Source organism: Ornithorhynchus anatinus, chromosome 3 (genome assembly GCF_004115215.2).
Source record: "Ornithorhynchus anatinus isolate Pmale09 chromosome 3, mOrnAna1.pri.v4, whole genome shotgun sequence".
In the NCBI taxonomy this organism is placed as follows: Eukaryota; Metazoa; Chordata; class Mammalia; order Monotremata; family Ornithorhynchidae; genus Ornithorhynchus; species Ornithorhynchus anatinus.
This window is the reverse complement of record NC_041730.1, coordinates 136,172,652-136,197,274: the sequence shown is the minus strand read 5'-3', so window position 1 is coordinate 136,197,274 and position 24,623 is coordinate 136,172,652. Positions and strand designations below refer to the sequence as shown.

Sequence of the window (24,623 nt, the reverse complement as noted above, 5' to 3'; positions counted from 1 at the left end):
CTCCCTCTCTTTTCCCCTCCCTCTCTTCCCTCCTGCCCCTCTTTTCCCCGCTCCCTCTCTTCCCCCCTCTTTTTCCCCCTGCCTCTCTTTTCCCCCTGCCCCTCTTTTCCCCTCCCTCTCTTCCCTCCTGCCCCTCTTTTCCCCTCCCTCTCTTCCCTCCTGCCCCTCTTCCCCCCTCCCCTTTCCCCCTGCCTCTCTTTTCCCCTCCCCATCTTCCCTCCTCCCCATCTTCCCCCTCCCTCCCTTTCCCCCTGCCCCTCTTTTTCCCCTCCCTCTCTTTCCTCCGTCCCTCTTTTCCCCCTCCCTCTCTTCCCCCCCCGCCCCTCTTCCCCTCCCTCTCTTTTCCCCCTTCCTCTTTCCTCCTCCCCCCTCTTTCCCCTCCCCTCTTCCTCCTCCCACTCTCTTCCCCCTCCCCTTTTCCTCCTCCCACCCTCTTTCCCCCTCCATCTCTCTTTCCCCTCCCTCTTCCTTCCCCTCCCTCTCTCCTCCTCCCCCCTCCCTCCCTTCCCCTCCTTCTTTTCCTCCCCCCTCCCTCTCAGCTCCCTTCTCCCCCCCCCCACCCCAGCTCCTCTCTTTTTCTCTCTTCCTCCTTTCCTCCCTCCCTTCCTCTCTCCCACCTGCATGAAATCTGTTGGATTGAATTGCCAGAGACTCTGCTAGTGAATTCAGTTCTCACCTGCAAGTGTGTGTGTGTGCTCTCTCTCTCTGTCTGTCTGTCTTTCTCTCTCTCTCTCTCTCTCTCTCTCTGTCCCTCCCGCTCTGTCTGTCTCTCTCTCTCTCTCTCTGCATCCTTACTGCATTATGCTGTAGGCCCGGGAGCCAGAGGAACGATGGAAAAATATTCCGATCCCTACCATCATTCGATGAAAACTGTGGCTTTGATCCATCCCGGTTTCCCGTTACGCTCTAAGGTATGGACCGTTTTTTGTCATCCGACGCTTAACCCGGTAGATTAAAAGCAAAGTTTCCTTTTCTGGAAGCAGCGTGTGGTGGTCGTACGTTTCAATTAAGCTCGTTTTTCCTGCTAATTAACGTCGGGCGTCCGTCTGCCTGGATGCTATTTAAAATCCAGAGTGGGATATGGAGAACGGTCGTTAGACCTCCGAGACTTATTTCTGGATTTAAATTCCGGGTTTTTTTAAATTACTTCAAAGATATTTCTGCTTCTCTGTATACTGGGTAAAGGTGGTTTCAGGGGAAGGCATTTATTCCCGTGGGTTTATTTTCCGTCCGGTTAAAAACAGCCGTCGTCAACGGTTTGGAGTCCAAGGCCGGCCCGACCGCTCGATATAGTTGGGCCGAGGGGGTGTTTTGGAGGGGCCCGGCTGACCAAACTAGCCACTTCAGCCTGTTCACCGTGAAACCCTGGTTGCGTTTCGGTGGAACGCTCCCTTTCCCTCGGACGGTTCCGTTTTGCCGTTCGACGAGCCTTCTCTTTGTATCGGATCTCCGTGGGGGAAGCGGGGCCCCGGGGAGAAATGGAGCCACCTTGGGAAAATCGAATTTAAATCTTGACCCTACGAGGTCGCGGGGCTACTTTCCCCAAAAGGAGACTCCCGTTTCCTTTTCCGACCTTGTCGTTTAGGGATGAATGTCACCGGCTTTGCGGGCTGCCTATTTTTAACTTTTTCTTCTCCCCCCCAATCCTATGCGTCGACGGCTTTGATTTTAGGTGATTTGCACCCTAGAGTAAGGAATCTTAGCTTTGCTGGAGAGAGAAATGTCCAAGCGGTGAAGGCGGAGCCTCGATCCACATCTCCTGAGGTCTTTAGGGGCTGGGCTGATGGGTTTTTTTTCTCCCGCCGAAGATGATGGAGGCTTCGTGCCGAAAGCAACGGGGATATGGATCAGTTCACTTCTCAAGGTCACCGCCCGCCTCCTGACTTCTGACAGTCCCTGGCAAAACCTCCAAGGAAAGGGGGAGTCTCGAGAATCCTGTCGCGGGGGTATTGCGCCGTCGGTGTTGGGCTTGTATTTTGGCGAGGGGATGAGGTCAGCAGGGTGAGAGGGCGGGGAACTATGTTACTGCAACTAATAAGGATCGCGTATATAATAATTATAAGGATATTTGTGAAGCGCTTATTGTGTGCCAAGCACCGTTCTAAGCACTGGGGGGGGGGGGGGGGAATCCAAGCTAATCAGGTTGTCCCACGTGGGACTCACAGTCTTAATCCCCATTTTACAGATGAGGTCAGTGAGGCACAGTGAAGTGACTTGCCCGCAGTCACACAGCTGACAAGTGGCGGAGGCGGGATTAGAACCCATGACCTTCCGACTCCCAAGCCCAGGCTCTTTCCATTGAGCCACGCTGCTTCTCTTCTATGTATCTGTGATTCTACTGATCTATTTTGATGCTATCGATGCCTGCCTACTTGTTTTGTTTTGTTGCGCGTTTCCCCCCTTCTAGACTGTGAGCCCGTAGGGATGGTCTCTTTTGCCGAACTGAACTTTTCAAGCGCTTAGTGCAGTGCTCTGCACACACTAAATGCTCAATAAATACGATTGAATGAATGACTGAAAATAATAATTATGATATTCATTCATTCAATCGTATTTATTGAGAGCTTACTATGTGCAGAGCACTGTACTAAGCGCTTGGAATGGACAGATCGGTAACAGATAGAGACGGTCCCTGCCCTTTGACGGGCTTACGGTCTACTTAAGGGCTTGCTATGTGCCAGGCACTGTACTGAACGCTGGGTTGGACACAGGCAAATCGGGTTCGGACAGGGTCCCCGTCACACTCTCAAATCCCCATTTTTACAGATGAGGCCACCGAGGCCCGGAGAAGTGAAGTCACTCGCCCAGGGTCACCCAGCGGAGGAGTGGCGGAGCCGGGATTAGAACCCGTGACCTTCTGACTCCCGGGCCTGGGCTCTAGCCACTACTCCGTGCTGCTTCGTTTGTATCGCCGCTTTCGGAGCGCTACCCTTTCCCCGCTTCTATTATTTTTGTAACTGTTCTGCCTCTCCCCATTAGACGGCCAGGATTTGGAGAGCCGGGATTATGGCTTTCCCCCCTCCCGCTTTCATTCATTCAGTAGTATTTATTGAGCGCTTACTATGTGCGGAGCCTTTGTACTCTCCTGAGCATTTAGAATAGTTCTCCTCCCTCTAGACTCTCAGCTTCTTGTGGTCAGGAAACTTCCCTCCCAACTGTCCTGTTGGACTTTCTCAAGTGCTTAGTACAGTGCTCGGCACACAGTAAGCGCTCGGTAAATATGAACGATCGATGGATTGTTCAGGCAGTAGCAGTGATTGATTTAAACAGCGATAACCGCACCTCTGATAAAGGAACCTGGCGCCATACCTCCCCCCACGTCCCTAAATCACGATACGCACTCTAAGCGCTCAATAAATAGGAATGGTGGATTGATTGCTCCGGAAATGCCATGGATTGGCTTAAACACACAAAACTCCTCCCTCGTAAATTCGTCGTGGGCGGGGATCGTCTCTGTGGTGTTATAATAGTAATAATAATAAGGATAATAATTGTGATGTTTGTTAAATTCATTCATTCAGTCACATTTATTGAGCGCTCACTATGCAGAGCACTGTACTAAGCGCTTGGGAGAGGACAATACAGCAACAGAGCGAGACAGTCCCTGCCCACAGCGAGCTCACAGTCTGGGGTGGGGGGAAAGGCATCAATACAAGTAAACAGGCATCAATATAAATAATTTATAAATAAATAATTAACAGATATATATGTGAGTGCTGTGGTGTAGGGAGAGGGGGGAAGAGAAAAGGGAGCGAGTTGTGGTGATGTGGAAGGAGGGGGAGATGAGGAAAAGGGGGCTCAGTGTGGGAAGGCCTCCTGGAGGAGGTGAGTGCTCAGTAGGGCTTTGAAGAGGGGAAGAGAGTGAGTTTGGAGGAGCTGAGGAGGGAAGGCGTTCCGGGACCGCGGGAGGACGCGGCCCGGGGGTCGACGGCGGGACGGGCGAGACCGGGGGACGGCGAGGAGGTGGGCGGCGGAGGAGCGGAGCGTGCGGGGTGGGATGGAGAAAGAGAGAAGGAAGGAGAGGTAGGAAGGGGCGAGGTGACGGAGAGCCTCGATGGCTAGAGTGAGGAGTTTTTCTTTGGAGCGGAGGTCGATAGGCAACCACTGGAGGTTTTTAAGAAGGGGAGTGACGGGCCCAGAGCGTTTCTGCAGGAAGATGAGCCGGGCAGCGGAATGAAGAATAGACCGGAGCGGGGAGAGACGGGAGGTTGGGAGGTCAGCGAGGAGGCCGATGCAAGTCATCCAAGCGGGAGAGGATGAGTGATGTACTAAGGTGGTGGCCGTCCCTGTCCCTCGTGGGGCTCACGGTCTCGATCCCCATTTTGCCGTCGAGGGAACTGAGGCACGGAGAAGTGAAACGACCGGCCCAAGATCACACAGCAAACCTGTGGCATGTGGCGGAGCCGGAAATAGGGCCCGAGTCCTCTGACTCCCAGGCCCGTGCTCTTTCCGCTAGGCCACGTTGATTGTCATGTGTCCGCCAACTCTGTTGTATTGTACTCTCCCAAGCGTCTAGTAGAGTGTTCTGTACACGGTAAGCGCTCAATAAATGCGATGGGTTGATTGATTGAGAGAGATAAAGGAATCTGGGCCTGTACCGGCGCCACACATCTCTATGTGGTTACGGGGAGCGGGGGCAATCCAGCTCCCGTCTGATTTACTGATTTTCTGCATCTTCGGCGTTCGCGTTCAGGAATACAACTGGAGAGCGCACTGCATTCGGAAGGCGTGGCCTACAGGCCAGAGCCCAGGTTTGGGAGTCGGAAGGAGCTGGGTTCTAATCCCGGCTCCGCCACTTGTCATTCAGGAGCAGCCTGGCCTAGTGGCAAGGGCCCGGGCTTGGGCGCCAGAGCACATGGGTTCTAATCGCTTAGTACAGTGGTCTGCACGTAGTAAGCGCTCAATAAATACTATTGAATGAATAATCCCGGCTCCGCCACTTGTCAGTTTATGGGAAGCAGCGTGGCTCAGTGGAAAGAGCCCGGGCTTGGGAGTCAGAGGTCATCGGTTCGAATCCCGGCTCTACCACTTGGCTGTGTGGCCGTGGGCCAGTCACTTCACTTCTCTGGGCCTCAGTGACCTCATCTGTAAAATGGGGATGAAGACTGTGAGCCTCACGTGGGACAAACTGATGACCCTGTATCTCCCCCAGCGCTTAGAACAGTGCTCGGCACATAGTAAGCGCTTAACAAATACCAACATTAGTATTAACGTTATTATTATTGTCAGCTATTATTGTCAGCTCTCTGACTGTGGTTGGGCAGCGATGGTCTCTATCTGTTGCCGAATTGTCCATTCCAAGCGCTTAGTACAGTGCTGTGCACATAGTAAGCGTTCAATAAATACTATTGAATGAATGAATGTACAATTCGGCAACAGATAAAGACAATCCCTGCCCAGTAACGGGTTCACAGTCTAAATGCACGTTTAGATGTTTGGATGTTCGGCAAATACGACCGCCAATCCCGGGAATCAAAATGTCCCAAGCCCTAGACTCCCTGCAGTCAAGGAACGTGTCTGCCACCTCCGTCGTACTGTGCTCTCCCGAGCGCTTAGTTCAGCGCTCTGCACGCGGTAAGCGCTCGGCACACGCCACTGATGACGATGAAAATGATTACCGTGACGTCGTCTTAGGGCGGACTTCTAAATCAAAGTTACAAGCCAAATAAAAGAATGGTGAATGCTTTGCACTCCTTGAATTCTGTTAATGGCTTTCTGTAGTTTACGACTGCGTGTAATAGCAGAGGACTTGTAAAACCAGAGGACGGAAAAAAGCTTGGTTAAATAATCTACTTTATTAGGCTTGGATGTTTAAAGGAAATTAAGCACCGCTAAAGAGGAATCCGCTGATTTATGGCCAACTACATTTACTCTTTCACGTTCATCGGCGCTACGCTGTATCACCGTTGTGTTCCGGGGATCAAATTCTGAAGGACAGGGAAGGGGAGAGTGAATTTATTGGTCTATTCGGTGAATTTTTCCTGACTTCTTGGAAAGCTGCCTATTAGTAATAATGATAGTAATAATTGTGGGGTTTAGCTCATGTTTACTGGGCACCAAGCACTGAACTAAGCACCGGGGTAGGTAGGAGATCATCAGGTCGGGCAAATCCCTGTCCCATTTGGAGCTCACAGTCTAAGGGGAAGGAGAAGAGGTAGCGAAGCCCCGCTTTACGGATAAGGAAACTGTGGCATAGAAAAGTGAATCATAATATTTATTCATTTAATTGAGTTTATTGAGCGCTTACTGTGTGCAGAACACTGTACTAGGAGCTTGGAAAGTAAAATACAGCAATAAAGAGAGACCATCCCTGCCCACAGTCTGGTGTGGGGGGAGACAGATGTCGATACAAGTAAACAGGCATCAATATAAATAATAGAATTATCGATATGTACATATATTTATTCATTCAGTCGTATTTATTGAGCTCATGGCTTAGTGGAAAAAGCACGGACTTGGGAGTCAGAGGTCGTGGGTTCTAATCCCGGCTGTGCCGCTTATCCAGCTGTGTGACTTTGGGCAAGTCGCTTCACTTCTCTGTGCCTCAGTGACCTCCTCTGTAAAACGGGGGTTAAGACCGTGAGCCCCATGTGCGACAGTCTGATTACCTTGTATCTCTCCCAGCGCTTAGAACGGTGCTTGGCACATAGTAAGTGCTTAACGAATACTATTATTATTATTATCACTGTGTGCAGAGCACTGTACTAAGCGCTTGGAAAGTACAATATATACCTAAGTGCTGTGAGGCGGGGAGGGTCGGGGAAGAGCAAAGGGAGCAAGTCGAGGTGATGCGGAAGGGAGGGGGAGCTGAGGAGAAAGGGGCTCAGTCTGGGAAGGCCTCCCGGAGGAGGTGAGCTCTCAGGGCTTTGAAGGGGGGAAGAGGGGATTCAGTCTGTTTTCCCTCCTCCTTATAGTGTGAGCCCCATGAGGGACAGGGACTGTGTCCAACCTGATTAACTTTTATAATAATAATAGCATTTGTTAAGCGCTTACTATGTACAAAGCACTGTTCTAAGTGCTGGGGGGGATACAGGGTAATCAGGTTGAACCCCCGTGGGGCTCACAGTCTTCATCCCCATTTTCCAGATGAGGGAACTGAGGCCCAGAGAAGTGAAGTGACTTGCCCAAAGTCACCCAGCTGACAAGTGGCGGAGCTAGGATTAGAACCCATGACCTCTGACTCCCAAGCCCGGGCTCTTCCCACTGAGCCACGCTGCTTCCCTGCTTTCATTCATTCATTCATTCAATCGTATTTATTGAGCACTTACTATGTGCAGAGCACTGTACTAAGCGCTTGGAATGTACAATTCGGCAACAGATAGAGACAATCGCTGCCCAGTGACGGGCTCACAGTCTAATCCGGGGAGACGGACAGACAAAAGCAAGACAATTTAATCGCAATAAATAGAATCAACTACCCCAACGCTTAGAACAGTGCTTGACACTTAGTAAGCAACTAACAAATACAGTAATAATTTAATAATAATAATAATAATAAAACTTCATTCATTCAGTTGTATTTATTGAGCGCTTACTGTGTGCAGAGCACTGTACTAAGCTCTTGGAAAGTAGAATTCAGTGCTTAGAACCGTGCTTGGCACATAGGAAACACTTAACAGAGAAGCAGTGTGGCTCAGTGGAAAGAGCCCAGGCTTGGGAGTCAGAGGTCATGGGTTCTAATCCTCACTCCTCTTGTCTGCTGTGTGACTTTGGGCAAGTCACTTCCCTTCTCTGGGCCTCAGTTACCTCATCTGTAAAATGGGGATCAAGACTGTGAGTCCCATGTGGGACAACCTGATCACCTTGTATGTATCCCAGTGCTTAGAACAGTGCTTGGCACACAGTAAACCCTTAACAGAGAAGCAGTGTGACTTAGCGGAAAGAACCCGGGCTTGGGAGTCAAAGGTTGTGGGTTCCAATCCTGATTCCTCCACTTGTCAGCTATGTGACTTTGGGCAAGTCACTTAGCTTCTCTAGGCCTCAGTGACCTCATCTGTAAAATGGAGATCAAGACTGTGAGCACCAAGTGGGACAACCTGTTAACCTTGTATCTATCTCAGCGCTTAAAATAGTGCTTGGCACATAGTAAGCGCTTAACAAATACCATCATTATTATTACAATTTGGCACCAAATAGAGACATTTGCTACCCAACAACGGGCTCACAGTCTAGAAGCAGGAAGACAGACAACAAAATAAAACAAGTAGACAGGCATCAGTAGCATCAATGCAAATAAGTAGAATTAGATATATACACATCATTAATAAAATAAACAATGAAATAAAATGAATAAAATTTCTAAGAGGGCTTCCCCGATTAAGCCCTCTTTTCCCCTGTTCCCTCTCCCTTCTGCATCCCTGGGACGTGTATCCTTTAAGCACTTGACGTTCACCCCACCCTCATTCCCACAACACTTATGCCCATATCTGTAGCTTATTTATATCAGTGTCTGTAAGCACTCAATAAATCCCCTTGATTGATCGATGATTGATGGGTAGTTGGGAGGATATGAGAAGAAAAATTAATCAGAAGGTGGGATTGCGGAAGGGCTTTGATGAGGGGAGAGCCAAAGGTGGTCTGACAGATTTGGAATAATAATAATAATGTTGGCATTTGTTAAGTGCTTACTATGTGCAGAGCACTGTTCTAAGTGCTAGGGTAGATACAGAGTAATCAGGTTGTCCCACGTGGGGCTCACAGTCTTAATCCCCATTTTCCAGGTGAGGTAACCGAGGCACAGAGAAGTGAAGTGACTTGCCCACGGTCCCACAGCTGACAAGCTGCAGAACTGGGATTCGAACCCACTACCTCTGTCTCCCAAGCCTGTGTTCTTTCCACTGAACCACACTGCTTCTCTGGAAGCAGAGACTTCCAGAAAGAAGGGATGGTGAGCTCAAGAAATTGGAGAGTGAGGATGTGAGAATAGGTTGCCTTTCCTATCAATCAGTCAGTCGCATTTATCGAGCGCTTACTAAGTGCCGAGCACTGTCCTGAGCGCTTGGGAGAGTGCAGTACAACAGAGTTTGTAGTCACGTTCCCTCTCCAGATCTGTAATTTATTTATTTGTACTGGTGTCCGTCTCCCCGCCTCTGGACTGTCAGCTCATTGTGGACGGGGATAGTGTCCGTCCGTTGTTGTATAGTACTCTCCCGAGCGCTTAGTACAGCGCTCTGCACGTAGTAGATGCTCAATGAATATGAATGAATGAAGGAAGGAGCTTGTGGTCTAAAGGGGGAGACGGATATTAGTAGAAATAAGTAAATTAGAAGATTTATTGCCTAGTGGGCTGGAGAGGGATGTAGCGGATCAGCCGGGGCAGGGGGAAGAGGAGTGAGGATGGGTAGGAGGGAGAGCACCCGTCGGCTGCCTTGCGAACAATCATCGGGAGTTTCTCTGTGAGGCCGAGAGATTTGGGCGACCACTGGAGGTTCGGGAAGAATGGGAAGATGTTTCCAGAATCATTCATTCATTCAATTCTCTTTATTGAGCGCTTACTGTGTGCAAAGCACCATCTTTAGCGCTTGGGAGAGTACGCTATGACGACAAACAGACGCATTCCCTGCCCACAACGGATAATTTCCTAGAAGAATCACCTGGGCGGTGCATTGAAGCAGAGATGGAGAGGGGAGAGAACTCGTCCTAGGGAAAGGACAGTAGGACAGTAAACGGATCCATTCCCTGCCCACAACAGGCTTACAGTCTAGAGGGGGAGACAGACATTAATAGAAATAAATAAAACGAAAGATATGGACCCAAGTGGTGTGGAGCTGGGAGGGGGGATGAATAAAGGGAGCGAGTCAGGGCGTCGCAGAAGGGAGTGGGAGAAGAGGAAAGGGGGGCTTAGTCGGGGAAGACCTCATGGAGGAGGTGTGACTTCAGTAAGGCCTCGAAGGAGAAGAGAGGAATGGTCGGTGGGATTCGAGGAGGGAGGGCGTTCCGGGCCAGAGGCGGGACGTGGGCGAGAGGCCGGCGGAGAGATCGACGAGATGGAGGCCCAGGGAGAAGGTTGGCATTAGAGGAGCAGAGTGTGCGGGCCGGGTGGGAGGGGGGAGAATAGCGAAGTGAAGTAGGGAGCAAGGGAATGAACTGCTTTAAAGTCAATGGTGTGGAATTTTTATCTGATGAGGAGGTGGATGAGCAACCACTGGAGGTTCTTGAGGACAGGGAAAAACACTGCATGAACATTTTTGAAGGAAAATGATCCGGGCAGGAACGCGAAGTGTGGAATGGAGCGGGGAGACATAGGAGGCCGGGAAGTCAGTGAGGAGGCTGATGCAGTCATCCAGGAGAAGCAGTTTGATTAACGTGATAGCAGATTGGATGGAGAGGAAAGGGCGGTTTTTAGCGATGTCACATAGGTGGGGCCGACGGGATTTGGTGGCAGACTGAATGTGTGTGTTGAATGAGAGCGAGGAGTCAAGGATAACGCCAAGGTTACGGGCTTGTGAGACGGGAAGGAAGGTGGTGCCGTCTACAGTGATGGGAAAATGCGGGGGAGGACCGGGTTTGGGTGGGAAGATGGATTTTCCCGGGGATTGGAGAGCCCTCGAATCCACACTCGTTGTAGAGGTCAATCGATGGTGTTGCTCTCCCTTCCCGGAGCAGCCGGAAGGCCTTCCGAGCCACGCGACGTCGAACGTGGCTGGGGAAAACTCGGGACTGAAAATTTACTAAGTGATTTGGAGGGTTGCAGTGCAGTAGAGTTGATAGGTGCAGTCCCTGCCACGAGGAGCTTATGGTCTAGTCGAGGTTACAGACATTAAAATTAATCACAGATCAGGGAAGAGTCACAGTAAGAGGATATTTACCAATGCGCTCAATAAATTCCATTGATTGGTTGATGTCAGTACACCTGAGAAGCAGCGTGGCTCAGTGGAAAGAACACGGGCTTTGGAGTCAGGGGTCATGAGTTCGAATCCCGGCTCCGCCACTTGTCAGCTGTGTGACTGTGGGCAAGTCACTTCACTTCTCTGTACCTCAGGTACCTCATCTGTAAAATGCGGATGAAGACTGTGAGTCCCACGTGGGACGACCTGATTCCCCTGTGTCTACCCCAGCGCTTAGAACAGTGCTCTGCAAATAAATAGAATCAAGGTGATGTACATCTCATTAACAAAATAGATAGGGTGATGGAGATATATACAGTTGAGCGGATGGGTACAGTGCTGAGGGGATGGGATGGGAGATGGGGAGGAGCAGAGGAAAAGGGGGGGACAAGAGGGTTTAGCTGCGGAGAGGTCGGGGGGGGGGGAAGAGGGAGCAGAAAGCTTCTTGGAGGAGGTGAACTTTAAGTAGGGTTTTGAAGAGGGGAAGAGAAATAGTTGAGAGGGAAGTTGAGAGGTAGCGAGGGCAGGCATCTCATCCCTCTTTCATAAGGGAGGAAACCAAGGCCCAGAGAGGTTAAGCGACGTACCTAAGTTCACACAGCAGGCCAGGGGCAGAGCTGGAATCGGGAACCAAGCTCTCCTGCTTCCCAGTTCCATGCAGTTTCCACCAGGCCGTTGATTTTGCTGTTCTAGTGGCCATTCCTCTCCCTCCAAAAGCTTTTCACCCCCTCACCCTCCAACCCCGCCGAATATCCACTTCATCTCCCTCTGGATCACTTCATATCAAATAGGGGTCTGCACCTTCCCAAGGCTTTTCCGAAAAGCTTCACAGATATTTCTAGAAATAACACGTAGCCTGAGAACCGCGCGCTATGCTCTGTAAAGACAAACGTCTATCTAAAATGACAATTAGTCAATTCCTCCTATTTCTCTCTGGGAGAAATGATTACTTGGGTTGTGTTTGGGGGGGGAAAAATCTATTTTTCTTCCTGCATCCTTGATTCTAATCAATCATACAAAAAATCATTACGAACTTTAAATTTGAACAACGTGACTACGTAAAGGGAAAGTCAATAAACATCATACGGGCTTATTTTGGAAGTGGCTATTGGTTTATTTTATTTCTGTTCCCTGACAGCTAAAATCCTTCTGGCTGTCTGAAGAGGGGTATCAAAACTATTTCATCCTTGTATCTCTTCTTAATCCCCTTTTTAAGCTCAGGGTACTTTGGGGATTTCTCTTGCTGATGACAATTCATAAATCCACGTGGGTTCAGGGAGTGAGGCCAGTGTGGTTTGATTTAATGCGGGGGTGGAGGGAGAACAGTGTCTGCCAAACTCCAGAGCGGAAGCGCAGACTTGGGGTTCGAGCCGGGAATGGGGTGTTTGGTTCGCGTACGGCCTAAGTGGGAGGGAGTAGGATTTAGTCCCCATTTTACAGATGAGGTAATCGAGGCACAGAGAAGATAGTACATTTGCTATTCTGTAGGGATGATTGTATTTTAAAACTGCCCATGTACAGGTGTGCCAAACACCACCTATCAGCTCCAGGAGAAATCCCCAATCTCTTCCCCCTTAGTCTGGGAGCCCCATCTAATAATATCAATGATAAAAATAATGATGGTATTTGTTAAGCCAGGCACCGTTCTAAGCGCTGGGATAGATACAAGGTAATCTGGTTGGACACAGGGCCTGTCGCACGTGGGGCTCCCAGTCTCAATCGCCATTTTACTGGTGAGGGAAATGAGGCTCATAGAAGTGAGGCGACTTGCCTAAGATCACACAGCAGACAACTGGCAGAGCCGGGATTAGAACCCATGACCTTCTGACTCCCAGGCCCAGGCTCTCTCCACTATGCCAGGCTGCTTCATGGCCACCAGGCCATGTGGGACAAGGACTGTATCCAACCTGATTATAATAATAGTAATATTAGTGAAGCCCTAACTATGTGCCAAGCACTGTTCTAAGGGCTGGGTAGATACAGGGTAATCAGGTTGTCCCTCGTGAGGCTCACAGTCTTCATCCCCATTTTCCAGATGAGGTAACTGAGGCACAGTGAAGTGACTTGCCCACAGTCACACAGCTGACAAGTGGCAGAGCCGGGATTCGCACCCATGACCTCTGACTCCAAGCACTGAGCCACACTACTTCTCTAAGCTCTTAACCAGTGCCCATTGTTATTATCGATTAATCGCTCGTCTCCCCATTTTATTTTCCCCTCTTCTGCTACTTTGACCTTTCGGTGTCACCTAAGTAACAGTAATAATGAGCGTTTATTAAACATGTCCTGTGTGTGGAACACTGTACTAAGCACTGGGAGAGATTACCCAGGTGGGAATAAGATACAGTGCCCTCGCGGGCTCACAATTGAAGAGTTTAAGCGGGAAGCAATGTGGCCTAGCGGATAGAGCCCTGGTCTGGGGGTCAGAAGGACCTGGATTCCAGTCCTGGCTCTGCCACTTCATTTGTTCATTCAGTAGTATTTATTGAGCGCTTACTAAGTGCAGAGCACTGTATTAAGCGCTTCGAGTTGTGGGTTATTGTTACATTTGATTCGAATGGAACATTGTCTCCCCTGACAACTGAGTTTGACTGACTTTGCTTTTGTCTCCCCCGATTAGACCGTGCGCCCGTCAAAGGGCAGGGACTGTCTCTATCTGTTACCGATTTGTACATTCCGAGCGCTTAGTACAGTGCTCTGCACATAGTAAGCGCTCAATAAATACTATTGAATGAATGAATGTCCAATTTGGCAACAGATAGAGACAATCCCTGCCCAATGACGGGCTCACAGTCTAAACGGAGAGACAGCAGAGCAAACCAGAACAAAACAAAAACACTTGTCCGTTGTGGGGTCTTGGGCAAGCCACTTCACTTCTCTGGATCTCAGTTCGTTCATTCCTTCATTTACTCGATCGTATTTCTTGAACCCTGACTGTGTGCAGAGCACTGTATTAAGCACTCGAGAGAGTACGGTACAACAATAAACAGGCACAATCCCGGCTCACAGCGAGCTTACAGTCTCGAGAGGGGGAGACGGACATCAAAACAAATAAATAAATGACAGTTATGGACGTCAGTGCTGGGGGACTGGGAGGGGGGAAGAGCGAAGGGAGCGAGTCAGGGTGACGCGGAAGGGAGGGGGAGCTGAGGAAAAGGGGGGCTTAGTCTGGGAAGGCCTCTTGGAGGAGATGGGCTTTAATAAAGCTCTGAAGGATGGGGAGAGTCATCGTCTTTGGGAGGTGAGGACGGAGGGCATTCCAGGTTAGAGGTAGGACGTGGGCCGGGGGTCGACGGCGGGACGGGCGAGAAGGAGGCCCAGAGAGGAGGTGAGCGGCAGCAGAGGAGCGGAGTGTGCGAGCTGGGATGGAGAAGGAGAGAAGGGAGGGGAGGTAGGAGGGGGCCGGGGGATGGACGGCTCGGAAGCCGAGAGTGAGGTTTTTTTGTTTGATGTAGAAGTGGATGGTTAACCCCTGGAGATCTTTGAGGTGGGGGGGGGGTGACACGTCTTGAACGTTTTTGTAGAAAAGTGATCCGGGCAGCAGAGTGAAGTATGGACTGGAGTGGGAAGAGGCAGGAGGCTGGGAGAGCAGCAAGGAGGCTGATGTAGTCATCCAGGCGGGCGAGGATGAGTGACTGGATTGGGAGGAAAAGGTGGATTTTAGCGATGTTGTGAAAGTGGAGCCGACAGGATTTAGTGATGGATTGAATAACGTCGGTTGAACGACAGAAAGGAGTTACCTCATTTACCTCATCTGTCAAATGGGGATTGAGACTGTGAGCCCCATGTGGGATGGGGACTGTGGCCAACCTGATTAGGTTATATCTACCCCAGTGCTTAGTACACTGCCTGGCACATAGTAGGCGCATAACAAATAGCATAAAAAAGGGTGGGGAAAAGGGATTGGAGACGGACATTTCAGGAGTGAGCACTTGGGTTCTCTCCCCTTTCCCCTGGTCCACCATTGAAGTTTTGTCCGTATTTTTCCAGTCTTTCTCTTCTTCCTACCTTTAATTTCTTTTAGTATCCGTCTCCCTTACCAGACTGTAAGCTACACTTGGGCAGGAATCATGTCTAGGAATAATAATAATAACTGTGGTATTTATTAAGCACTTACTGTGTGTGAAGAACTGGGGTAGATAGAGGATAATCTGGTCTTACACGGGCTCACAGTCTAAATCAGGGGGGTGACAGGTTTTGAATCTCCATTTTGCCAATGAGAGAACTGAGGCACAGAGCAGTGCAGTGAGTTGTCTAAAGTCACACAGCAGATATTTGGAAGGGAAGGATTATTAATAATAATAATGATAATAAGAACGATGGTATTTGTTAAGCACTTGCTATGTGCCGAGTACTGTTCTAAGCACTGGGGTAAATACAAGGTGATCAGGTTGTCCCATGTGGGGCTCACAGTCTTAATCCCCATTTTACAGGTGAGGGAACTGAGGCCCAGAGAAGTGAAGTGACTCGCCCAAAGTCACACAGCTGTCAAGAGACGGAGCCAGAATTAGAACCCATGACCTCCGCCCCCCAAGCCCGGGCTCTATCCAGTGAGCCACACTGCTTCTCTTTAGATTAGAACCCAGGTCCTCTGACTCTCAGGCCTGGGCTCTTTCCACTAGACCACACTGCTTCCCTGGAGTTAATGTCTACCAACTGTATTGTCTTGTGCTCTCTTGAGTGCTTAGCGCAGTGTTCTGCACACAGTAGACTGCAAGCTCTTTGAGGGCAGGGATTGTGTCTATTACCTCCAGTGTACTCGCCCAAACACTTAGCAGAGTATTCATTCAATAGTATTTATTGAGCGCTTACTATGTGCAGAGCACTGTACTAAGCGCTTGGGATGAACAAGTCGGCAACAGATAGAGATGGTCCCTGCCGTTTGACGGGCGCACGGTCTAATCGGGGGAGATGGACAGAGTCCTCAGCACAGATTGGATTGTAATAATGATGGCATTTGTTAAGTGCTTACTATGTGCCAAGCACCATTCTAAGCATTGGGGGTGGGGGTACAAGGTAATCAGGTTATCCTTAGTGGGGCTCACAGTCTTCATCCCCATTTTACAGATGAGGTAACTGAGGCACAGGGAAGTGAAGTGACTTGCCCACAGTCACACAGCTGACAAGTGGCAGAGCCGGGATTTGAACCCATGACGTCTGACTCCCAAGCCCGGGCTCTTGGCATTGAACCACACTGCTCCTTGGGGGCAGGGATCATGTCCGTTAACTCTTTTTTACTCCCACGAGCGCTTAGCAGAGTGCTCCGCGCACATTATGGGCTCAACAAGTACCATCGATTAATTGACGAAGAAATATTCCAATTATTCTTCCTTTTTCTATTGCCTTTCTCTCCTTTCCACTTCATATCTCCTTAATCCGCCTCCGCGTTCTTCCGCAGGCAACGTTTTCCGGGTTTACAGAGCTTTCAGTCCATTTGGAAATCTTGTCGTGAGGCAAGAAGCAGTTCATCCATTCAGTCGTGTTTATTGGGTACTTCCTGTGTGCGGAGCACCGTACTAAGCGCTCGGGAGAGGACAGTGTAACAATAAACAGGCACGTTCCCCGCCCACAATGAGCTGACGGTCTAAGGGGGGAGACAGATTATGAATAGAAATCAATAAAGGCTTTAACTCACCTTAAATGAAGGCGGTGTCGTCTTCGAAAGGAGCTACTTGGAATTCCCCCCTTTATTCCCTCCTCCCTCCATCCCAGAGAAGCCGTGTGGCTCAGTGGCAAGATAACGGGCTTGGGAGTCAGAGGTCGCGGGTTCTAATCCCGGCTCCGCCACTCCTCCGCTGTGTGGCTTTGGGCAAGTCACTTCACTTCTCTGCGCCTCAGTCATCTCATCTGTAAAGTGGGGATGAAGAGTGTGAGCCCCACGTGGGACAACCTGATGACCTTGTATCTACCCTGGTGCTTATTGAACAGTGCTTGGCACATAGTAAGCACTTAGCAAATGCCATCAATATTATTATTATTATAATTATTCATTATTATTATTCATATTAATGCCCATCTCCCCCTCTAGACTGTAAGCTGTGATCCCGTCATTGGGCAGGGATTGTCTCTATCTGTTGCCGAACTGTACATTCCAAGCGCCTAGTACAGTGCTCTGCACATAGTAAGCGCTCAATAAATACTATTGAATGAATGAATAAGCTCCCCGTGCACAGGGAATGTGTCTATCACTGCTTTTCCACTGGCCTCTCCCAAGCGCTCAGTCCAGGGCTCTGCCCAGAGTAAGCGCTCGACGAATACCGCCGATGGATCGATCGCTAGAGATGGTTTTTCCCTCCACGCACAATGGATGCGTTCGCCCAGAGGATGGTACGGCCAGGCTCCGTGGAGAACCCCCCCTCTTCTGAGAAGAATGCCTCTCTGTTCGCCTTCTTCACTCTGGAGTGTGAAATGAGATGGCGAATGGGAGAGAGCGGAGGGTAATTCTAAATATGGGCCCTCGACAGTCTCAGAAACTCAAGAGGGAGATTTGGGCAAGTGGAAATCCTCAAATCCGCCAGACGGCGACTCTTCCCTCCCCTTCAAAGCCTAACTGAAGGCCCATCTCCTCCAAGAGGCCTTTCCGGACTAAGCCCCACTTTTCCTCATCCCCCCCGCCCTTCTTCATCGCCCCGACTTGCTCCTTTTGCTCCTCCCCTCCTCCCAGCCCCACAGCACTTATGTCCAGATCTCTCATTTTATTTATTTCTATTGCTGTCTGTCTCCCCACGTCTAGACTGTGAGCTCGCTGTGGGCAAGAAATGTCACACTGTTTATTGCTCTATTGTACTTTCCCAAGCCCTTAGGAGAGTGCTCTGCGCACAGTGAGCACTCAGTGAATACGATTGAATGAAAAAATGAATGAAAACAGAGCACTGGACTGGGAGACTGGGGCAACTTAGTAATAATAATAATAATAATAATTATGGTATTTGTTAAGCGCTGTGTGCCGTCCCACACCGCTCATGTACATATCTGACATGTTATTTATTTATACTGTTGCCTGTTTACTTGTGTTGGTCTTGTCTCCCCCCTCTAGACTGTGAGCTCGTTGTGGGCAGGGATCGTCTCTCCTTATTGCTGTATTGTACTTTCTCAAGCGCCTAGTACAGTTCTCTGCACCCAGTAAGCGCTCAATAAATACGATTGAATGAATGAATGAATAAATGACATGGACACTTTATTCTTTAAAAAGTCTCAAAACCTGCCCGACACTTTGACCTCCAGGGAGATTGTGTGATATCATCATTTATGAGATCACTCAGCCATCATTCAATCATATTTAGTGAGCACTTATTGTGCGCGGAGCACTGTACTAAGCGGTTAGGAGAGTACACTATCCGACGGAATCGGTAGACGTGTTCCCTTCCCTTCAGCGAACTTATAGGCTAGAGGGAGAGACAGACGTGAATAGAAATAAATAAGTGACTGATATGAACACAAGTGCCGTGGGGCTGAGACTTGTGACTTCCCTAGTGTTTGGTGCAGTGTGATGCACCTGGGGAGGGATTCGGGGGCGGGGGTGGGCGCCCATAAAGACTAGGACTGTTGTTTTTAGACTCTGAGCCCCATGCGGTCCAGGGGCCGGGTTTGATCTGATCCTCTAGACTGTAAACTCCTTGTTGGGGGGCAACGTTACTACAGTCGATCGATCGACGGTCTTTACCGAGCGCTTATTATGTGCAGAGCACTGCACTAAGCGCTGGAGAGAGTACAATACAACAGAATTAGCAGACACCTACCCTGCCCATAACAAGCCTGCAGTTTAGATGGGGTGACGCGGTGTGGCTCAGTGGAAAGAGCCCGGGCTTGGGAGTCAGAGGTCATGGGTTCGAATGCCGACTCCTCCACTTGTCAGCTGTGTGACTGTGGGCAAGTCACTTCACTTCTTTGTGCCTCAGATACCTCACCTGTAAAATGGGGATGAAGACTGTGAGCCTCATGTGGGACAACCTGATTACCCTGTATCTACCCCAGCGCTTAAAACAGTGCTCTGCATATAGTAAGCGCTTAACAAATACCAACATTGTTTATTATTAATATGAATAAATAAGTAATTTATAATAGACATGTACTTGAAAAGTTGTGGGGTTGGAGGTGGGCTATTATCACTCATTCAGTCGTATTTATTGCACGCTTACTGTGTGCAAATCACTGTGCTAAGCCCTAACAATAGATACATTCCTGCCCATGATGAGCTCAAAGTCCAGAGGGGAAGACAGACATTAATATACATAAATAGATGAAGAAATACATTACAAAGATATATACGGAAAATCAAATTATATCAACTGTCCGGAGGTCACAGATCCAAGGGCAGAGAGGACATAGAAGGGAGAAGGAGGTGGGGAAAAGAGGGCTTAATCATGGAAGGCCTCTTGGAGGAGGTGTGACCTTAATAACTTTTAATAACTGACCAACTCTGTTGTATCATAGCGCTTAGCCTAGTGCTATGCGCACAGTGTTTCATAGGGGCCTAGTGGAAAGAGCGGAGGCCTGGGAGTCAGAGGACTTTGGTTCTAATGCTTGCCTGCTGTGGGACCTTGGGCAAATCACTTAACTGCTCTGTGCCTCAGTTTCCTCACCTGTCAAACGGATTAAATCCTAGTTTCGTTCATTCCTTCATTCAGTTGTATTTATTAAGCGCTTATTGTGTGCAGAGCACTGTACTAAGCACTTGAATTCAGCAAGAGAATGAGACAATCCCTGCGTACAATGGGCTCACAATCTAGTAGGGGAGAGACGGACATCAAAACAAGTGGGCAGGCATCAGTAGCATCACTATAAATAAATATAATTATTGATATATATACACATCAAAACAAGTAAACAGGCATTAATATAAATAGAATAATACTTTTATATACATATATACACAGAGAAGCAGCATGACTCAGTGGAAAGAGCCCGGGCTTGGGAGTCAGAGGTCGTGGGTTCTAATGCCGCCTCCGCTACTTATCAGCTGTGTGACTTTGGGCTTCAGTTCTCTGGGCCTCAGTTCCCTCCTCTGGAAAATGGGGATTCAGACTGTGAGCCCCACGTGGGAAACCTGATCACCTCGTATCCCCGCAGCGCTTAGAATAGTGCTTTGCACATAGTAAGCGCTTAACAAATACCATTATTATTATTATTATTATTATTAAGTGCTGTGGGGTGGGGAGAAGAGCAAAGGGAGCCAGTCAGGGTGAGGGGGAGCTGAGGAAAAGGGGGGCTTAGGCTGGGAAGGCCTCCTGGCTTCCTCCTACCTAGACCGTGAGTTTCACGTGGGACAGGGGCTGTGCCCAACTTGATGATCTGCTGTCTACCCCAGTGCTTAGAACAGTGCTTGGCACGTTGTTGGTGCTTAACAGGTACCATAATTACCATCGAGAAGCGGCGTGGCTCAGTGGAAAGAGCCCGGGCTTGGGAGTCAGAGGTCATGGGTTCGAATCCCGGCTCTGCCACTTGTCAGCTGTGTGACTGCGGGCGAGTCACTTCACTTCTCTGGGCCTCAGGTGCCTCATCTGGAAAATGGGTATAACTTGTGAGCCTCTTGTGGGCCAACCTGATTACCCGGTGTCTACCCAGTGCTTAGAACAGTGCTCCGCACATAGTAAGCACTGAACAAATACCAGCATTATTAGGAGACAGTGTGATTCATTGATCAATTATCTTGCACGTATCCCAGCCCTCAGCACGGCGTTGACATGTAGTGATGTGCTTAATAGATACCCCAGTTCCTGATACTTTGATGCGACCATGTGGAGGGTTGACGAGTCAGACACTCAGGATGTCACATCAAGTATTCGACACAGTGCAGGAGGTTTTGAGATAAACAGGAATTTGGGGGGTTGGGGGTATAAAAGAGACCCATATTAAGTGCTTACTACTACTACTACTAATTATGATATTTGCTCATTCATTCAATTGTATTTATTGAGTGCTGACTGGATGCAGAGCACTGTACTAAGCGCTCTTACTATGCGTCAAGCACCGGACAAGGTAATGAGGTTGGACACAGTCCCTGTCCCACATGAGGCTCACGCTCTTAATCCCCATTTGACAGATGAAGGAACCGAAGCCCAGAGAAGTGAAGCGACTTGCCCAAAGTCACACAGCAGACAGGTGGCGGAGCGGGGATTACCACCCACGACCTCTGACTCCCAAGCCTCTGCTCTTACCACTAAGCCACGCTGCTTCTTAACAGATACAATAATGATAATAATGAAAATCTTTGAAGTCCTGATGAAATGGCATCTCTTTCGGGAAGCCTTCCCTGATTACGTTCCCGTCCCCCTGAGTTTCTATCCCTCCAACAATCTCTTCGGTACTTACGGTACTTGTTAATCAATCAGTGGTATTTATGGAGGGCTTACTGTGTGCAGAACACCGTACTAAGTGCTTGGGCGAGTACAGCCTAACAGAGTTGGTAGCCACGTTTCCTGTTTAAGGCCTTACTTCAGTGCCTAGTCCGTTCTTCCGTTTGGGAGGAGCCCGGGGGCTCACGTCTCCAGAGGATGGCCGGCGGCCCACACTCGGCCTGGGTTCCTTCTTGCCGTCCCCCGACTTCCGCAAGAAGGATGGCCTCCCCCCTCCCCGGGGCCGTCCCCCGGCTGGCCAGACCGGGCGGCCTCCTCCCTCAGACTAGGAGATGGCTCCACCGGGAGCCATTAAAAAGGGCCGCTTGGTCCCGTCGCCCTCAGTAACGTTTCTTAGAGCAAAATAGTCAATAAATAATCACTGTGGTGTTTGTCAAGCACTTACTATGTGCCAAGCACTGTACTGAGCGCTGGTATGCGCCAACCCGTCGCGAAACTGACTCTCTGCTCCGCTTCAGGGATTGGGCTTCTCACACAAGGGGCAGGGGTATCGTCCGCTCCGTCTTTCTCTTTTGTTGGTAGATGACCACCGGATGATGATTTCCTCCTCTCGCCCCCCCCCCCTTGTTCTTCCCCCTTCCCCTCCCCTCAGCAGTGTGCTCATTTGTATATATTATTTATTACCCTATTTGTTTTGTTAATGAGGTGTATATCTCCATGATTCTATTTATCTTGATGATGTTGTTTTGTTCTGTTTTGCTTTGCTGTCTGTCTCCCCCGTTTAGGCTGTGAGCCCGTTGTTGGGCAGGGATTGTCTCTATCTGTTGCCGACTTGTACATTCCAAGCGCTTAGTCCAGTGCTCTGCACATAGTAAGCGCTCAATAAATACGATTGAATGAATGAATGAATGAATAACCGTGGTATTCGTTAAGCGCTTACTGGTGGCCGGGCCTGTACCGATCACTGGGGTGGATGCAAGCAAATCGGGTCGGACACAGTCCCTGTCCCACGTGGGGCTCACGGTCTCAATCCCCATTTTCCAGATGAGGGAACTGAGCCCCAGAGAAGTGAAGTCATTTGCCCAAGGTCATACAGCAGATGGGTGGTGGAACCGGGATTAGAACCCGTGACCTTCCAACTCCCAGGCCCGAGCTCTACCCACTACATTATGACCATTGAGCCTCTGAGTGGTTACTAATAATAATAATAATTGTACTTGATGCCATTTTGTTCAATTGTATTGATATCTGTCTCTTCCCCTGCCCCAGACTGCGTGCTCACTGTGGGCAAGGAATGTCACTGTTTACTGCTGTATTGTACTTCCCCAAGCGCTTAGTACAGCGCTCCGCACCCAGTAAGCACTTATCAATGTGATCGAATGAATGAATGAATGTGCCAAGCACCGTTCTAAGCACTGTGGTAGGTACAGTCCCCATCCCACATGGGGCTCACCCTCCAATCCCCCTTCTCCAGTTGAGGTAACGGTGGCCCAGAGAAGTGAAGCGACTTCCCCAAGGTCACACGGCAGACGTGTGGCTCACTGTCCAAAAGGGGGATGGAGACGGTGAACCCCACGTGGGACAGGGACTGTGTCCGACCCCGTTGGCTCATCTCCACCCCACCGCTTAGTACGGTGCCTTAACGAATAGCGTCACTGTCATTATTCTGGTTAGAGCTGGAGGTAGGCTAAGGCCCACTAAGGCGGGCTGAGAGCGGAGGCCGATGCCGTGACCGGACGGACGGTATCATCCGGTCGGTGGCTGGGGATCCCCCGGGAGCAGAACGCTGGGGCCCGTTCCGCTCTGTCGGCCGGGTACCTCCCTCCCTCGGGGGGACGCCTGTCTTGCCCCCACGTCCTACCTCTGGCCTGGAACGCCCTCCCTCCTCAAATCCGCCAAACAATCACTCTCCCCCCCCTTCAAAGCCCTACTGGAGGCTCACCTCCTCCAGGAGGCCTTCCCTGACTGAGCCTCCCTTTTCCTCATCTCCCCATCCCTTCCACGTCACCCTGATTCACTCCCTTTGCTCTTCCCCCTTCCCAGCCCCATCCCAATTTATGTACATATCTGCAATTTTATTTATTCATTCAATCATATTTATTGAGTGCTTACTCTGCGCAGAGCACTGTACTAAGCACTTTGTTTACTTGAGTTGATGCCTGTCTTCCCCTCCCTAATAATAATAACGATGATGGTATCTGTTAAGCACTTACTATGTGCAAAGCACTTTTCTAAGCGCTGGGGGAGGTACAAGGTGATCAGGTTGTCCCGCGTGGGGCCCACGGTCTTAATCCCCATTTGACAGATGAGGTCACTGAGGCACAGAGAAGTGAAGCGACTGGTCCAAAGTCACACAGCTGACAAGTGGCGGAGCGGGGATTAGAACCCACGACCTCTGACTCCCAGCCCGCGCTCTTTTCACTAAGCCACGCTGCTTCTCTAGCTCGCCGTGGGCAGGGATTGTCTCTGTTGCTGTATTGTACTTTCCCAAGCGCTTAGTACAGTGCTCTTCACCCAGTAAGCGCTCAATAAATGCGAACAAATGAATGACGGCAGGGAATCCAGGCACCGGCTCCCTCTGGGCTCTGCTTATTTTCTGCCATGGCCTCATCAACAACGGATAGGGGCATCATTCTTCACGGGTTTCCCGTCCTCATAGAGGGAACAAAACAAAACAAAACATTGGTTTTCATCCCGTTGAAACCTCCAGGCCGCTGACCCTCTTGGGATCTAAGGAGGAATTGTCCCCTCTATGGGAACAACAGAGGATGCCAGTGTGTGAATGCGGGCCACCAAAGACGGGCTTCGGCTCCAATAATACTAATAATAACAACGGGGGGATTTGTTCAGCACTTACTATGGGCCCAAGCACTGTACTAAGCGCCGGGACGGATTCGAGCGAATCGAGTTGGACACGGTCCCTTTTCCACATTGGGCTGCCAGTCTTCTCTCCATTTGACAGATGAGGTAACTGAGGCCCAGAGAAGTGAAGCGACTTGGCCACGATCGCACAGCGGCTGGGTGGCGGAGCCAGGGTTAGAACCCGGGACCTTCTCATTCCCAGGGCCGTTCGCTATCATTCATTCATTCATATTTATTAATAGTAATAATGATAATAATACTTAGCCTGTCAGCCCCATCTGGGACAGGGATTCTGTCCGACCTGATTATCTTCTCGGCCTAGTGGCAGGAGCCTGGGTTTGGGAGTCGGAGGTCGTGGGTTCTAATCCTGGCTCTGCCACTTGTCTGCCCTGTTGGGCAAGTCATTTCATTTCTCTAGGCCTCAGTTCCCTCATCTGTAAAATGGGGAATAAGGCTGTGAGTCCAACTTGATTACCTTTTATCTACCCCAGCGCTAGTAAACGCTTAACAAATACCATAATTATTATTATTGTCTTCTATCTACCCTAGCGCCTAGTTCAGTGATTGGCACGTGGGAAGCACTTTACAAATACCACTGCTATTATTATTGGTTTTTATTGTGATTCACTGATTGTTATTG

At 49.7% G+C, this 24,623-nt stretch overlaps 1 protein-coding gene across 12 annotated transcripts in view; it reads left to right on the top strand.

Moving 5' to 3' along the window:
* The first annotated feature begins 751 nt into the window (after positions 1 to 751).
* Positions 752 to 24,623, top strand: part of JAKMIP3 (Janus kinase and microtubule interacting protein 3) — a 201,420-nt gene continuing 177,548 nt past the window's right edge. For all 12 annotated transcript variants that reach the window (XM_029060716.2, XM_039911633.1, XM_029060715.2 and 9 more), the window contains exon 1: positions 752 to 911. The gene's annotated coding sequence lies outside the window, so the exon portion shown is untranslated. The remainder of the gene's footprint in view (positions 912 to 24,623) is intronic.